A 19739-nucleotide genomic window follows, 5' to 3' on the forward strand; every position below is an offset into this window, starting at 1 on the left:
CAGGCTACACTTCCTGACAATAGCTAAATTAAGTATACAAAGTAATAGAATCTTAAAAGGAAACCAGATACTTTTTCTGGTAGTAATAAAGAAAATCTGAAGGTATTCCTAAAGGTTTTCTAAAATTGCCAGAAGAAAACTTCCGAAAAATGCTACTAAATATGTAACTAGTAAAAAAAGGTTGTCATCTTGATTCATCTAAACCCCAAGATAGCAGTCAGCCTTTTACAAGTAACCCAGATAATCCTAATAGTCAAACAGAATTTGTCACCTCAACCTAGTTCAGTTTCATGTATCAAATCTCAGAAAAGGTGTGAATGTCATATTCTTTCTGGTATGTAGGCATTTGAATTCTGCTGAAGCAAAAGTTTCTTAGAGCAGCCGATGATAGAAAAAGATAAATACAAGACCATTGGCTAGTGAGTTCACTTTATTTTGCATACACAATCTTATGCTTTCAAATATATTTTCATTTCAGAGCACGTTTGCCAAAATGGGACCTTCATTTATTACTTACTTAATTAATTTATCGGGTATAAAATCACAATAAAATAAGTATTTATTATTTTAAAAAATTGTATTTATTACAGAATTTCAAAATTTTAGTGATCAGTTTATTAATTAAACTTACTTAATTTTTATAAAAGTAATTATTGAGATATCTCAGGCTATTATAAATCTCAGTATATCATAAGTTTTAAGGTATGTATATATCTGAAACTGTTAATAAGAAATTAGGCACATTCACATTATGTAACTAAATTCATTTCATAAACTTGGTATATTTTTAATAAATTAGAGGTATTTTGAACTGTGACTCAGAATTGGTTTGGTTTAGTTGATTATTGCAAAGCAAACTAGGGTTCATTTCTAAGGGAAGAATGCCTTCGTGGAGGACTTTCTCGGGGAAACTAGCTCATATACATGGTACAAGTTAGGGAAAAACCGTAAATGGAAAAGTCAAGGAGGGGAAAAAATTATCTCTTTCAAAAACATCGAGATTAATAGTTTTAGAAATTTTTATAATGCCAAGAGTAATTTCTTGTAAATAGTTATTCAGAATACCAAGAGTAGTAAATTACAATGTTATATAGAGAAGGGAATGAAATTCTAAAATAAAATGTGTTATAGATAGAACCATTGTACAGTATAGATTATCTGGTATAAATAAAGCAACAAGAAGAAGAAAGTTCACAAGGCTTTCAACTTTACATGTCATTATTGAAAAACATTCTACAAAAGGATGAGAAGTTTTATACTGAATTTTGACCATGTGGTTTAATGTTTTATTAATCATAAGCATATGCATTTCAAGTGCTATCTGCCTAGAACAAGATGCTTCTTAGCACCAAAACCATGGCAGCAGTTCAATTGAAAGCATCCTTAAATCTTCCATAGATTTAAAGATGAAATTATATAATTTTTTCTAAAATTACTTACATGCACAGTATGTAAAATTTAAAACAATGCCTTACTTTCAGATTTATAGGTATCTTTATCAAGAACTTCAAAAGAGGTTAATTTGATTGTCCTATCAATGCAAAACTGAAGTGTTATAGCAAATAAGAAAAATATTGTAAATAATCTTTATTACAAAAAGAAGATAGAATTTATATAGCTAAAGTATTTTTCATAAACAGCTGAAGGACACTGAAAAAAAGATCTGTCTTAATATGGGAGCAATTGTGTCCCTGATATTTAATGAATAATAAGAGGAAAAGCATTTATGTAGTGAAGGAATTATTTAATGTAGGAAAAACCAATTCATTAAACATAATTCTAACATTATTTTGATAACATTTATGAAATCAGCCTGTGAAAATGCTCTATTCTAGCCAGTGGCGTAACTAGAACTCTTGAGCCCCTATGCAAAAAATTTTCTTGCCCCCCCCCCAAAAAAAATACAGTATTAAAAAAAAAGAAAGAAAACAGAAAACAAGAAAAAATCTGAAAGGTTTTAGATTTTAACGGTCAACCAAAAGGGTTTGTTAAAGTTTTTTACTCTGAGCACGCAGTCTACCAGTCTGCTGTTGTACTCATTCCTGCTAACCGTAGCTTTTGCCCCCTTTTTTTCCCATTGTATGTTTGTTTGTTTTTTTTTAGTTTTATTATCAAGCATCGTTTTCTTCGCAATTACGCCACATACAGTTCAACACCAAAATCACAAAATTCTTTAAAAAGCTGAATAACAGCATATGTTTAGAACTCTAGATGCAGTGTTAAGTGTTGGCATACATTTTTATAGTCTTTTCAGTTTTTTCCCAGTTCTTTATATCAGTATCCAATTTTCTTAGTAAGATGGCTCACAATTTTTTTTTTTTTATAATTAAGTTTTTATATACTAAATTTATTTATTAAGTATCACGTTCATCTAACTTACGCACTAACTTGCGCCATATAAAACTCAGTTCAACAGCAAAATCACAATATATTTAAAAACAGCATATTTATATTCGCTATATTATTATTTTTTAAACTAGCCGCTCGTACCGGCCAGCCGCATAATATAGTTATCATAAAAATTCTGATGTGTACACCACATGACTTCCTTGTACAGAATATTAAATTATACGCTTTTTTCTTGCATTTTATTTAAACTTATTAGATTGAATTAAACCTACTTCGCCGACAGCGCATAAACCACAATAGAATAAATGCATTCTTTAAAATTCACTTTGTTTACCATAGCAACACTCTGGCACTAGGTTTACTTAACAGTATTATATTTCGTTCATATTATAACTCTGAATGCACAAAATTTATATCATTTAAAGAATTATCTAATCGTTGTCACATGTTCTATTCAAATACTATAATAAAGCTAGAACGATGTATAAAAGAAATTAAGCAAACAAAACAAAAAAGAAACAGTTTTTCACAGACGATTGAGTATTTCTCATTCAATTAATTCAGTTCTCACTTTGCGACAAGGCGGCAAAAATACATAAAAACTCAAAATATTTGTATTAAAAATTACGAAGTAAATTTAAATTTCGAGGAAATAAAACGCTTATTTCCTCGAAAAAAATTCAAGAAAGGATTAAGCATGATTTAATTGGCAATAATAAAAGAATGCGTTATCTTTGTTGGTGGGAAGCTAAGTTTCTCTAGATTGGCAACAAATCCACTAGTCTCCTGTTTCAAATGTAAACATCAATGGCCGCCATCAAATTAGGCTTAGCGGCACTTAAAAAATTTTAAAATTGTTGATAATTCTAAAAATATATATGTAGATTTACTAAAGGCATAAAACCCTTAACCGGAAGATAAAAACAACATAATTCAATCATTTTTAAAGCAAAAAATGTACTATTTACAAACATAAAAGAGTAAAGAAACAGATCACTGAGCCGGGTAACAGAGTGGATATATTTATAAATATATTTATATACGTTTTGCGCGGCCGATTGAAACCAAAATACGAGGTGCACATCTACATGTTATAGTAGTCTTATATACAAAATTTCAACGTTCTGAGGCTACTCGATTTGAGTTATGCGAGATACGTAAGTACACACGCACGTACGTACATACGTTCGTACAGACGCCACGAAATATTCTTTTCAGAATTCATTTTAAAGCAGTTTCCTGATGCTACGATGAGGACGTAGTATTCCTGATGCTACGTTTCGACCCTCCGGTTGCGGACTTACAATTGCGTGTGTCATCTGTACAGTCTATTGCTTATCAAAGACTATTGCCTTTAATTATTGCTTTTCATTACGATATGCCTTCACGCACCATATGGAAATCGAAAAGTGACATAACATCGATTGGGATAGGACTCCAGTCCAGGCGCCCGTTTCAACGAACGTTTCGTTCAAGGATCAGATGGCGTCACTACGCAGCCAGCTACCAGACAGTGTTTGCTGCTGTACACATTCCTCCTCACTGAATTTCCGCACAAATGTAAAAGTACCTGATGTTCTTATTACTTTAGATTCCTCTCCATGAGTGTACTTTATGTTTTTTACCTCGATGCTCAAAATCGGACAATTTAAGGTTTCTAGTGAGAGTTACTTTTGTAACTGAAAGCCAGCCTAAAGAACTAGTTCAAAGTTCATTCTTTGTAAACCTTTTTCTTGCATTTGAAGCTGACCTTCATCCTCAACATGGTTATAAATTTATTCAAAACCAGCGCCAAAAAAAAAAAAAAAAAAAAAAAATTGCTTTTTTGCTTAATTTTAAACATTTTTTTAAAAGGGGTTATTAGTCTCACAAAGGGATTTTGAATCGAGTGACTGCATCACTTCACTTTTCATTCGAGTCTGTTGCCATTCAGCAACATGTAAGACATTTATCTTTCAAACTTAATATCTGTTTATGTGGATTCACAAACTAAGCTATTTGAAAACGATAAATGTAAATCTTAAGAATATTCGTTTCTTGCTTTTGAATCGAATTGATTAATATAATAAAAATGCATTTAATTCTTAACCTATCTAATTAAAAATATTCAATATTTTCATAGAATGACATTGTATATTTTTTATTATTTATTTTTTATTTTGTAAAACTTTAATTGATTTTTAATTAACAAACACAGCGATTTGAAAATACGCAGTGGCAACACTGTACAGAATAAAACATTTTTATCTGAAACGCGCGAGACTGTCTATCGGAAATTCTAATGATATGCTGAATTTAAATATTGTTTGCTTTCGATGTTGAATTAAATTTTATGTAGCGTAAGCGTCAAAGACGTAATATTTAATAAATAAAGTAAATACACGAAATGTTAATAATAAAAAGTCAAAAAAGGTTTTAAGCCATCTTAACAAGAAAACTGAACACTGAAATCATGAAATGAAATATATATATATAATTTATTTCCTAAACAATATTGATTAATTGATTAACATTATATATATATATATATATATATATATATATATATAGTATATCTATTGATTATTCGATTATAATAACGAAATATATAGAAACAAAATAATACGCAAAATAATTACATAAATATAAAATAATACCAGTTTAATAAAAATTATCGTACCTGATTTCGGGCATCTGGTAATTTAATTCTTGTAATTTTATACCTTGTCACATATTTTGTTCCATTCATATATGCCTATATACATACATATATATATATATATATATATATATATATATAATTTCATTATTCCATATTAACTAATATGTATATAACCAAAAATTGCATCAATAATGTATTTCTCAGTATGATTAACTTCATTCTTGAGAATTTTCTGCAATCTAGTTTGCGTTATTTTATAAGTCCCGAATAAAAAACAATTAAACAGGGCGTTAGAAAATTAACCAAACACTAGCCACCCTCAATGTATTTGTAATTTGGTAAACAGTCCTTAAACGTGAAAAGATTGAAAGACAGTTGAGTTACGACTATTTTCTCAGATACTCAGATATTTCGTATATATGTAACATAGCACTCGAAATGCAAAACTCAGTATTTGCACTACAAGCTGCTCAGTCGGGATAGTCGTCATTGCAGATGACTGCGATGCCGATCGGCCTGGGTTCAAATCCCGGAGAAGGCATGGCTGTAACTGTCCGTCCCTTCATAGGATAGGCGATGGTGGCCCACCTATTAGGTGCCTCCATAATAAAGAGACCACCACATCTGGCCTTGTATAGATTAATGGACTGGGTTACATTTGTAATTGTTCACAATCTGCCATTGGAATAAATAAATAAAATATTTGCACTACAAATCCATTGAAGTAATAAATTTGTGTCTTTCTACTCCTATGTTTTTAAGAAAAGATGTTACTTGCCTTAAAGTTTATCGTTCAATAATCCATTTTCATAGTAAATAAATTGCATTCATTCAAAGAATTCAATTTGTTTTCTTATTTTCGTCTTTATAAAACGGAATGTACAGAAGTTAGATTAAACGACCCTCATATTTTCCCACGACATCGAAGAGCTCAGTCTTCCCTTTTTCAACATTCCCCGTGTTTAGGGTCGTTTGTAATTTATGACTTGACCACATTTGATCAGTATTCATTTAAGCCACCGTCCGAATACCGTTAATTTGTTGTAATTTCACATCGCTCTTCTCGTTTCTGAAGGCAAGTTATTCAGCTAAACCTCGGCTAATCTCTAGTTAGAAGTACGCATATTTAAAATATAACTAATACAAATGGGTAAAAAAAAGTCTTCTTAAGATAAAACATTTATGAAAAATTTCAGAGAAAAGCTTTATAAGAATTCTTATTTGGCCTATATTATTGTATGAAAAGTTACAATTGATGACAGTCTAATTTAGGCAAATTTCGCAATAACTATCATTCGTTATAACATATTTTTTCTTCTGTGCGATGTGAAAAGTTCAAATATATTTACATATCAATAGCTTATGAATCATATCGAATAAGATTTTCTTATGAGTTTAAAAAATAATTAAGCAATAAGATGTCTTTGATATTTTTTCCTCAATTTATATACACAACAAGATATTTTTATCTTTTTTTTTTTTTTTTTTTTTCTGGAATGAATCATTATCATGAGATATAGTAAATAAATTAATTGTATAACCAAGTGTTAATACACGAACTGATGCGTAAAATCTACAATGCACAAAAGAAGTAGTCATTTTTTCCTTGGCCAACTGACTCTTTTCTTATACGACAAAATTTGACATGTGGCTGTAGTATAAAATCACTTCCTGAAACCAGAATTTCCGCGAATTCTAGTGGAGTTCACGGGCTTGACTTCCTGTATCGAATTCGAAAGGTCCGTGGTTCGATTTCGGGCGGGGGCAAGTCTCCTGCTTCCAAAAAATACCTAATGTCTCTACAACTTGAAACTATCCTCCAGAGGGGAATCAAAACTAAACCATACAACCTCTTTTTGGGGAGGGGAGAAGTTGGGGGGTATTCAGTGCAACACTGAATTCAGCTGTTATATCTGTTTGCAAGGACCCCTATCTGCATCATACATATATATATATATATTTACATATAAAATGTATTTCAGCAGGACATTCAAGGGCTTCTTATGCCTTCGGGCCCCTATGCGACGGCATTCCTTGCATACCCTTATTTACGCCACTGATTCTAGCTATAAGATATATAGCAGTCTATGTAAGATTTTATTAGAAAGACACACAAAAAAAAGGCCATTATTGGTTTTCGTGGTTTCCCCATGCGTAACGTAAATATGAGCCAGTTTATCTTAATAAATCCTCAATGAAAGCATCGTTCCTCTTAAGCAAATACCCCTTGTAAACATCGCCATATTCAATTAATTTAACCTACAATTTCAGTTGCATTTCTGTAACATATAAAACGACACACCAAAAAGGAGTTATCTGAATGAGACGAAAATCTGTAGATGGATTGAAAACGAAACTAGTATGATAGGAATTTAATTTTTTATTTAGGAAATACAGCTACAAAAGCAAAATAAATAATGCAGTGGCCCACCTTTAGCCCTAATGCAAGCTCTAATCCGGTTAGGCATGGACTCGTAGAGTTGGCGGATGTGCTCCTGGAGAATTCCTTGGCATATACAGGGTGTTCGGGATAAATTTGACAGTTTCATAAAGAAAAAGAAAATCCGCTTTGTATCTATTAAATTTAATGAATTGACAAAAAAAAAAAAAAAAACTTCATAGTAGAGGCTGCAACATTCATTTCACGTGACAAAGGCCGAATTCCAATGCCAGGGTTCTTCAACACCTGTTCCTGCAGATTTGCGAGGAATTCTGGTGTACTAACGCAATCAGATCGTCTGCTAGGGATCTTTCTTATTGTTACATCCTCTTAGTCACCATTGCAAGCCTCTAGTTCATGCCTGATTGTTTTTACTGTGTTCAGGGAGCATTGGGCAGCAGTCATAATATCCTTATTTTGATGGCCGGCACGAATCATCATGATGCAAGTTATTCTTTTCCATGATTCAGGTGGGTTCCAGTCATCCATCCCTTCTGACATCTTGTATATGAATGAAGAAGGGTCCAAACTTTTAAATGACGAGTAGTGTGTGTCAATACCTCCAACCTACGGAAGAATATAATCAATTATAAATATGTCAAATTTATCCCGAACACTATGTACTTTCAAACCGGCAAGTTAGATCGGCGCCATCCAGGGAGGGTCGGACATGGTTCCTCAGAGCCCAAACGTGCTCAGTTGGGGACAGATCTGGCGATCGCGCCGGGAAGTGTTGGAGACGCATGAAAACAATTAGTAGAAAGGCATACCGTATGCGCCCTAGCATTACCCTGCTGAAATGTAAGCCCAGAGATCCGTGAAAGGAAGGGCAAAAATAAAGGGCTAGAATTTCATCGAAGTGCTGCCGTGCTATAAGGGTGCCACACCAAACGAGGCCGGCTGTCAAATGAAATGGCATCCCATACCATAGCTCCTCGTTGTCTCGTTGACAGTATCCAGATGAGTATGCATTGCTGTTCTGAATGTCTCCAGACATGTCTTCGCTAGTGTTCGGAACTCACTTCGAAGCAGGACTCATCGCTGAAAGCAATTATATTCCAGTCTGTAAGATCCCAAGTCGAATACTTCCGGCACCGCTACAAACATGCTTAACGATGTGCAATGACGATGGGTAGCCGGCGCAATGCCTTCTGCAACTTCAGCCCCCGTTCCCAGAGTCTCATTATCACTTGTCATTGCACTGATGTTCCGGCTACACGTCGGATTAAAGCATGAGGCTAAAGTTGTGAGGGTGTTCGGAAAATCACTTTGTCCTTGCGTTCTACCGTCGCTTTTGCTCGACCGTTACATTCTTGACGCTCTCTACAACCATAGTTCACCCATTCATGTTAACATCATAGAATGGTCGCATCGCTCGGATCCAAATATCTAGCTATCCTGCGGCCACCCTCATTCCTTTATTCTTAAATAGTAGTGACATCTGCTCATACTTTTGACGAACCAGTCTACGAGACGTTGGTACAGTCCACCTAGATCGACGGACCCATACTCGCATGGAAGTTATGCATTATCAATGGAATATCTTCCGTTTTATGCACCATCCATCCATCCATAGCAGTTGGCAGAGGAGTGGAGTGTAGAGGTGTTGACACAGCTATCCATTTCATCTGAATGCTCCGCTGGAGCTCCATAGCTTGTCAATCATTCAACACTAAATGTTAGTCACTTCCATATTTCGTCGTAAGGGATAGCCATACGCAATTTCTACCTATTTGGATAACTTAATGAGTCGGTTTTCTAGGGTCCGTGACACTTAGCCGAAAACCACTTAGCCGACGGGACACTTAACCGACACCAGTTAGCCGACAGGACATTTAGCCGACACGGACACTTAGCCGACAGGTCATTTAGCCGACACGGACAGTTAGCCGACAAGGACACTTAGCCGACAGGACATTTAGCCGACACGGACAGTTAGCCGACACGGACAGTTAGCCGACAGGACATTTAGCCGACAAGGACACTTAGCCGACAGGACATTTAGCAGACACGGACAGTTAGCCGACAGGACATTTGACCGAAACAGAGAGTTAGCTGTCAGGACATTTAGAGCTACGGGACACTTACGTGTCAAGACATTTAGTCAACAAGTTACTAAGCCGACAATGACGTTTAACTGACACGTACCCAAAAATTATTTAAACTATGAATTACAAAATTGACTACTTCACAAGTTCAATATACAAGTCATTTTTTCACTTATCAGTAAAATTTATTTTTCGATTCTTAAAGATCTCATATGTGCTATTAATTGTTGTGTTAATTTAGCATTGTTTGATATGCATCGTGCTGTTTGGTGTACATTGGCCAAATTAAAAAAGCGCTGAAATTTCTCGAAAATGAATAAAACAAAACCTTATAGAATATTTTATTTCTAAATTAAACATTATGCACTAGTTTAGGGCTATAAACATTCACCTAAGTAAGTATTTTAAGCAAGAGGCGTGGTTAATAAAATGTTACAGAATTTTTATCTCAAGAATGGTGGCATGAACTGCAAATTATAGAGGTCACAAATAAATTATACCTTTGCTTGTCTTAAAAATTCACTTTTTTTAAAATTGTTTTTAATAACAAAATGAAATATATTTGCTAAACTAACCCTCACCACTATATGTTTCCATACAAAGTATAATTCAAGGATAACAATAATTTTTCAAGCGTAATTCTTGTATAAATTTCTTTACTTTAGTAAAACGGTAAAAATTCTAAACGCAAAACTTATGAACTTATTTTTGTGTACAAATAAAGTAAAATTAAATAATACTGATAGCATATGATGCTTTGAAACAAATAAGGTAAAATGAAACAAGATCTGATAATTTTCTTTGATTTTATGAGCATTTTCAGGCAGTAGTTTTTAAAATTATTATAACATAACAAGACGATCATTTATTTGATTATATGATCATTAATTATTAACATTACAAGATGATTATTTATTTTAGCAATTTATAAAATTCGGAGCATAAGCGATTTTGAGTGTAATGAGGAAAAGAAAAATGATAAACTCTGGAAGTACTCAGCAATATAATTTTATATTACGCCCAAAGGAGCGTTTTTGTAACGTTTTGCGTGTTACCTTTATTTATTAAACATCATGTTCTTCGCAAACAAACCACATAAAATTCAATTCAAGAACAATATCACAAAATATCTGAAAATGACATATCTTTAGAATTTCCGCGTTGGAGATAAAAATGTTATTTTCTGTACAGGGTTGCCATTGCTTGCTTTGAACTCTTTGAGTTTGTTAATCAAAACTTCGTTAAAGTTACAAAATATGAAATGGATTAAAACAAATTCGAAATTAGGCCTTGCAAGTGCCCATGTGCGGGTGGAGGATTACGTTATTCAAAATTTTATGGTTCTAAATTCTGTTGTTTTTTTCACAGTGCGAGAGAAACATATGTGCATTTATGCAGATTCTTCATTATTTAATTTCTTTAAATATAATACAGGGCGCTAATATTTGGTGGCAACAGTTTGCAAAGTGAAACGGACATTTATAGTGAAACAAAGCAAAATGCCGTTTCGAAACTAATAGCTTTTCTGAGCTGCCACCTCTTTGGGCTGATAAAATAAATTAACAATAAATAAGAAAACTTATGCAGAACTAGACATAAATTTAAAAAAAAAATAATCACTATAAAATACTAGCACAATTAATTATTACAGTCAAATACAATTTTTAACTTTATAATAAATGCATAAAAATTATTAAAGTGTTAAAAGTGTTAATCACTATAATGTATTATGAAATATTATTGAAATAAAACTTCTTTGTAGAATATTATGCTTTAATATTCAGATATAATTTTAAAAATGCAGTACAAATAAGAATTTTAAGCAAAAACTTTCAAAAATCCCTTTTTTCAATTTTAGTATTTTTTACTTATTTATACCAATAAATGCATAAAAATTGTAAGAGAAAATTTTTTGCTTGAATTTTTCTATTAGTTCAGATTTAAAATATTACTTTTAAAAGAAGGAGATACAAATTTCCTTACAGCATAGGAAAAACTACAAAAATATCCAGACCTGAAAGCATGCAACAGCTTTATTATTATTTAGAACATCAATTATGCTTGATAAACATGCTAAATTTTTAAAAATCAATCTCAGTTTCAAAAATAAAAATATCTAAAAATTCTAATTTGTGAAATGAGGTGCTATCACCAGCTTTTTCTTGAAAATTATACGCACTGCATACTCATCCAGATATGGGCAAGGTAACAGCCGGCAATACGCCAAGGCAAGGGAGAAAACCCATTTGGGTTGGTCTATTTCTTATAAGGTCCATGGATACATATCAAACAATGCTAAATTAACACAAAAATTAAAAGTATATATGAGATCTTTAAGAATCGAAAAATGAATTTTACTGATAGTGGTGGTGTAGTGTATTTAATTATGGCAAAGCACACTAGGACCATCTGCCTAAGGGGAGGGATGCCTTCGTGGAGGACTTTCTAAGGGAAACTGGCTCGTATACACGTTACACATGGGGAAAACCACGAAAACAACCATGCAGCCAGCCCGTTTGCGGGATTCGAACCTCGGACCGAACTACCAGTGTTCAGCGACTTTACCGCTCGGCCGCTGGTGGGCTTTACTGATAGTGAAAAAATAACTTAAATATTGAACTTATGGAGGAGTCGAGAAATTTTGTAATTGATAGTAAGTATGAATAATTATTGGGTACGTGTCAGCTAAACGTTACTGTCGGCTTTGTGTCCTGTGGATTAAATGTGTTGACAGTTAAGTGTCCCATAGCTAAATGTCTTGACGGCTAACTCTCTGTTTCAGCAAAATGTCCTGTCGGCTAACTGTCCGTGTCGGCTAAATGTCCTGTCGGCTAAGTGTCCTTGTCGGCTAACTGTCCGTGTCGGCTAAATGACCTGTCGGTTAAGTGTCCGTGTCGGCTAAATGGCCGGTCGGCTAAGTGTCCGTGTCGGTTAAATGTCCTGTCGGCTAAATGTCCTATCGGCTAAGTGTCCCTGTCGGCTAAATGTCCTGTCAGCTAAGTGTCCCTGTCGGCTAACTGGTGTCGGTTAAGTGTCCGCGACCGGGTTTTCTATGTTATAGGCTGTATGTATACACGTATGTACATACGATAGATTTTAATTTATTTGCAACAGTACTTATTTGTCAGCTGATAACATTACGCTACTGCCTATTAAAATTGCAACATCAAGAAGGCGACATGCAATAAATGTCAAATTTGCATGAACCCCAAGTACTGCATCCTGGATATAAGAACAATTAGCATTCCAGCGCATGCATGCAAAGCATGTATGAGTAATACCATCTGCATTGCATATAAATGGGGGGGGAAATTGAACAATGGGTTTTTCATTCAGAAATCGTATTTAAGCGTTAGTTGCTCGGATTAAGATTATATTACGCCCCTATAAAAAGAAGAAACTCTTACTAGTATGCGTTGGAATTCGACCACGGCAAGACCGTGGACTCTTTGGACTACGATTCCTTCTTCCGCGACATTGCTGCCCATGTTGGTCGGAATCCCACGACTGTAAGGCGAATATGAGATCAATGGGTCCATATTGAACGCCGTGCAAAATCTCAGCGGCCTTGGGGCATTCAAACCCGAGAGAACGTTGCGGGCAGTGAGATGACGTCTGCAGCACCACGGACAGTCAGCACGGTGGCCACTGTTGCTGCTTCCCATGACGCTACAACAGAAACAGGTGTACCTACAGTGGACGTCATCGACGACACTGGGCACAGGAGAGCACCATGTCGTGATTCAGACGAAACCCATTCTGCGTACAGCATGATACGAACGCATTCGTGTGTGGAGGCACAGAGAAGTATGACGTTGCCAACTTGCACTCGTGAAAATCACATGAGCCCAGCACCTGTCGTGCTGGTATGAGGTGCCATTCCGCCTTCATCCTAGTTACGTCTTGTTACCATAACCGGTAATGTGGGCAAACGTCTTTACATTTGATGTGTTAATGCCCGTTACTGTGCCCTGTCTTCAAGGCTTGCGTGACGCCATCTTTCAACAAGATGATACACGGCCTTATGTTGTCTGTGTTGTCCTGAAGTTCCTTGAGACAGAATGTGTTCGAGTGTTGTCCTGATCAGCACATTCTCTAAATCTCTCACTCATCTTATCATGGGTTGCCGGGAGATTGCCATGCCATCACTGGCCAGAAAATAGAATTGAAGCTGCATGGAATGAAGTACCTGTGTTTGCCATTCGAGCTTAGTTCGATTAGATCTGTATGTGTATCAATCTTGCTTTTTAAGCAAGAAGAAAGAATATGAGGACTTTGGCGAACGCCGTTTCCTCCAATCCGTGAGGGTTAATATTGAAATTAACAACAAACGTTTTTATAACTTTTTATTAAACATTTACAAACATCCATGCCTTCTCCGGGATTCGAACCCGGACCCTTCGGCACAGCAGTCAGCAACGCTAACCACGATACCAGTTGGGCGGCAGTTCGATTAGATGCTCAGCTGGATTATAAATGTTGCTGCTGCCAGAGGTGTTAGCTTTATGTACTGAATTGCTGAATTTATGTATTAAAACCATACCCCTTGTTAATTTAATCACATCTTCCTCTCTTACTAGTTACATTAATAAATACGACTTCCTCTCTTACTTACATTAATAAATACGATGTCTGCAGCACCACGGACAGTGACCACTGTTGCTGATTCCCATGACGCTACAACAGAGACAAGTGCACCTACAATGGACGTCATCGACGACACTGGGCACAAGAGTGCACCCTATCGTGATTCAAACGAAACCTATTCTGCGTACAGCTTGAGAACGAACGCATCCGTGTGTGGAGGGATAGAGGAGAATGAACGTTGCCAGCCTGCATTCGTGAAATTCATACGGGCTCAGCACCTGGTGTTTTGGCATGAGGTGCCATTCCACCTTCATCCTGGTCACCTCATGTTCCCATAACCGGTAATGTGGGCCAATGTCGTTACATTTGTGATGTCTTAATGCCCGTGCCCTGTCTTCAAGGCCTGCTTGACGCCATCTTTCAACAAGATGATGCACGATCTTATGCTGCCCTGAAGTTCTTTGAGACAGAATGTTTCCAAGTGTTGCCCTGATCAGCACATTCTCCAAGCCTCTCACTCATTGAGAGCATCTTATCATGGGTTGCCGGAAGATTGCCATGCCATCACTCGCCAGAAAATAGAACTAAAGCTGCATGGAATGAAGTACCTGTATCAGCTTAGTTCAATTACATGTTCAACTGGATTACAGATGTTACTGGCTGCCAGATGTGTCAGCTTTGTGTACTGAATTCCGCATGTTATGAACGCCAAACCACTTGTTAATTAATCTTATCTTCCTCTCATTATATTAATAAATACAATACATACGATAAATATGATTCTGTTATTTGCTTTGCTTCCTGGTATAGAAATTTTAATGAACAGCACCGTATTTGTTATCTTCTTATGAATCTGTACTACAATCTAATTTTTTGAACCGTTGATATTTGCATCTTTATATCAGAATCTATCTCATATTCAGGTCCAGTTCTGTTAAGTGCGCAGTGTGTGCACGCAAAAAAGCCACCAGATCTCTAGTTCGACCTATAGTGCATTTTAAGGAATAAAATCCAAACACTTGGTTATGTATGAATTTGGTGTTTCTATGCTGTTGGTATGTATAGGGCTGCCCAGGCGGTATAATGGTTAATGACGCTGAATGCAGTAGTGAAGGGTCTGGGTTCGAATCCCGAAGAAGGCGTAGCTATTGGCAAACTCATAATATCTTCACATTATAAGCCACCATGTGCATGGATGTTTGTCAGCTTATAATGTGAAGCTATTATAAATTTACAATCATCCATGCTTTCGCGTGAAGCAAGCGAGCACTCAAAATATAAGGCCAGCCGAAATTCTCTCGAGAAGCTGATAGTAGAGGAATAAAAGTTGGGAGACTTTCGGAACACCCGCAGGGCCATCTTCCATTAAAAACCGAGATGCAGCTTACTAGTTAACAAGACTCAGCAATACACAATGTACTTACAGGAATGCACGAGTGCTTATCAATTAACTTAGCCTACAACTGCCTTTTCCAGTTGGAATGTTATGAATGAAACTTCTATATGATAGAATATGTGAAAAGATTTTTTCCGTAAAAATTAAAGAGTGTTTTTAAACTTAATAGTCCTCAAATAATATTAAAAATGATTATTAACGGAAGCATAGTGAGATATAGCTAAATTTATTTACAACTTCTCCTGTATTCCCGAAAATTCTTATAAGTGCTGTTAGTACAGGAAGTTTTCAAAGCTAAAAATTAAGAGCAACATAAATAAATGTACAGTGGGGGCGAGAATCCAAAATGATTTATATAGTTTAATTCAGAGTGAATTAGTTTCGACGTTGTTTGACTGATTGATAAATAGCGCTCTAAAATCATATTGGCTGGTTAAGTTTCGAATTACAAAACATCACCAGCATTATACAGACAGACATTACTAGAAATGTGTATGTAGGAAATCACTTGACATGGATTAATAGAGGAATGATGCAGTCCAGAGAGGTTTATTATAAGCAGTTACTATTTTTAGTACAGAAACTGAAAATACCTAAATTAAAATTATCAGTTAAGGGCAAAACAAATTTAAATTAGAATCTTGATTTACATACTTTTTATCTATCAATCTTTAGATATACACTTAACAATATACAAGAACATTAAAAAATTAATATTCTATTTTCTGAGCTATTTTTTAAATATATATGCGGAAAAAGACTTAGAAATATCTATAGTTCAGATTTCAGACACAAACTGTCTGCCTACAGAGATTTGGATTTATTAAGTTATGGAAAAGTATGCTAGTGTATATTCCTTGATGGAATAATGCTGTTAAGGAGGGCTTTCTGATGGAATCTGTCATGTGCCCATGTTATGCAAGGCAGAATCTATGAAAACAAGCATGCAGCTAATCTGTTCCCTGGGAATTGAACTTGGACTGAACTATCAGTGCTCAGCTGTCTTACCTGCTGGGCTGTGAAGGAAAAAAGATGCCTTCATGGATAACTTTCTATGAAGAACTGCCTCTGTTCATGTTATATATAGGGAAAACTATGGAAGCATCCACGGAGCGAATTTGTTCACCATAATTTGGAGTTTGTCTAACTATCAATGTTCAGCAGTCTTACCCACCAAATTCCATGGTAGACTGTATATATTACAGATACAGTTGTTAATCACATTTATGGATTTTATGCCATCTCAGTGTGTTCCCTATGTTCCATTCCTTTCCAGTGTGTATGATTTCAAACATGAAAGCAAGATTTCAATATGCAAGCAATAAAAATTGTTTAACACATAGCACTAATGCTGTTATATGAGAAAATAAAGATTATACAAAATTCTGAAAAAAAATTCATATGGCAGTAAACTACGTAACACCACATTTCACAAGTGACAATGTATTGTTTTCAGAGATTGTTTAAAGAATCTACCTGTTAATAACAAAAATTTTTCAATTTGTGTGAAAACTGTCACTAAATTTAGCTTGGTAATGACACAAGATTTTCAATGTATTTTGATAATATTAAAGAACTTTGTTGTTCTGCGTGTGATAGGATACAAAATCAAAATGTTCATGTTATGTCTGAAGGCATCACACACACACATACAGGCAATAGTTAAAAGAGGCAGAATAGTTTTAATTCTAAAAAAAAAAAAAAAAAAAAAAAAAAAAAGGTGATAATTCCTTATTAATACCATAGACTTGAGCCACAGTTATATGGCAAAACTGTTGTTAATAGATATTGTTTTACTAAATTAGGTTAGATTATTTATATTGCACAGCACATGAGGGTTATCTGCAGAAGGGGGGTACTTTTGTGGAGAACTTTCTTAAGGTGAGTTGGCTTGTATTATGTTAAACATGTCTAAAACCACAAAAACTCTTATGCAGCCAGCCCATTACAAGGATTTGAAGCATCCATATTTAGGGATTTCGCCACTGGTGGATGTTTGTTTATAGTATGGAAGACACAAACATCTACAGAATTCAGGTATGCTTGAGATTTCAGTCTCTATAGGGGTATACTGATAATCAGGGTTAGGTCAGATTAATTTATTAAAGCAAAACACGTGAAAATATCTGCTCAAGGAGACATATATCTTCGTGGAGGACTTTCTAGAGGAAACTGGTTTGTATTTATGTTTCATATGGAAAGCCATCCAAACACTCATGCAGTCAGCCTGCTCATTGGGATTTGAACACGAGTCAAACTAACAATATTCAGCTTTCTTATTCACTTGGTCCCTGGTGGGCTACTTAGAAAAACTACAAGAAGTAGGCAAGAAATGTCAAAATTTGTATTTCAGCTTTTTATCAGAATTTGTATTTTTATCTCATACTCTTACAGGGCAGTGATATTTTTGAATAAAGACTGTATGAATAAAGACAAAACTGTATGAATGTCCCTTTTTCAACTGACCATTTTTGTTTAATATTCTACTTACTTAAGCATTTTTTTTAAATTTTAATTGATGACTATTTACTTATAGAGATATAAAATATAAAAAGAACTGCCATCTTATTCATTTAAACTTTTATATAATAAATTATGAAAAGCAAAATAAAATGATTTCTTAAACAATTCAAAATTAATTTTTAAGATGGTTTTAATATATAAATACCAAAGGAAGATTCATTAGACAAAATTATTTCTTTCACAGTTGAAAAAAAAAGTTTTTTAATTTTATATTTTATTCATAGACTTCATTGTTGATTCGATAAACAATTTAATTGCATTAAACTGTCACATATCTGTAACTTGATAAAAGTTTAGTAAGTGTATATTTAATACAGCAGATAATACACTGAAACCATAACAACAAAACATTCAAAAAGGTGACATATTTTTTCCTTTAAATAACAACAAATTAAAATTGTTAAATAATATAAGGCTATTTCACAAAATACTTTATATGCAAATGTACTGTACATTATTTACATGAATAATATCATTAACATGCATTAGTGACATCTGTCACATTCAAAACATCAGATGGCCTCCAATATTTTAAATCAAGTCCTTTATAACGGTACCAACATCATTATAGTACTTAAAAAATAGAGCTGGTTAATTTTAACAATATTAAATGCTACAATGTATTACATGTCACAAGTATAGATTACTGATTTCAAGAGAAGTTAAAATTTACTGTATTACCATGACTGTTATTAGTGATACTTTGATCCAGTATTTATGGTATGGTGTCACATACACTGAATGTGTACTCATAATTAAACAAGTTAATAATCATTATTGAATATCCAGTAACATAATTTCGTCACTGTATATAACAGGTAACAACTGCTAATACCTAACTGAAACTTTCTAAATATTTTATCAAATCGATCTCCATTAGCTAAAATATTTTTCAAAATATACTTCACTTGATAAAACATTCACTTCCCAGTGGTGAAAAAATTAACATACATACATATTAATAATCCTTAGAAAAAACCCTTTAGCCAGGTATATATTTCATAGCAGCCATCCCTTGAATGCTTTTGTGAGGTAAATATTCAACTTGATTGGAAAAATATGTTACTTTTTAAAAAAATTTCTTTCCTCTCCTATCTTGTACCTTCTACAACAGGGATTTTCAACCAAGGGGGCATCAGGGGGAAGAACATAGTCAGCTTTTTATTTATATGTTAAGTATATAGTTTTAGTTCATGAATATCAAAATCTACTTTTGTTCAAGTTTTGGTGCTTATCAACATTTTCTACACTTTTGTTGTTTAATTTATAAAACAAGATGAAACATAGTCTGAATCTAAATAAATGTATATGCATTTTTCAAGAGTTGGAGAGGGGGGGAAGGATTTTCTAGTAATGGCGAAAGAGATGCATTGGGCAGAATAGGTTGTTTTATTATTTTTAATACATCTATGTTATAGTATTTATTATAATTGAAGCCATGCCTTTCAGATACTTTTATAATTGATGAATCAAAGTAATATCCTTTTAATCTTCATTTAAAAACACATTACCATCATAAATATTCATCTAAAATGTGTATGTAGGAAGTATTTTTGTGTTTTTTGTGAAAGGGAAGGCCATAAAGTACTGTACTTTCTTTGTATTCTCAGATTAGTCATGCTACTGTAACATTTATGTTCTCAAAACCTGTGCACTGTATTATCATTTTCCAGGTTACAACTTTAGTTTGACTAAAAAGAAAAATAAATTCACAAATGTTTTATTGCACAGAACTTAAGTTCACAAAATGTTGAG

The sequence above is a fragment of the Stegodyphus dumicola genome, chromosome X1, assembly GCF_044657685.1.
Source record: "Stegodyphus dumicola isolate Sdum_Otavi_A_Nest chromosome X1, ASM4465768v1".
In the NCBI taxonomy this organism is placed as follows: domain Eukaryota; kingdom Metazoa; phylum Arthropoda; class Arachnida; order Araneae; family Eresidae; genus Stegodyphus; species Stegodyphus dumicola.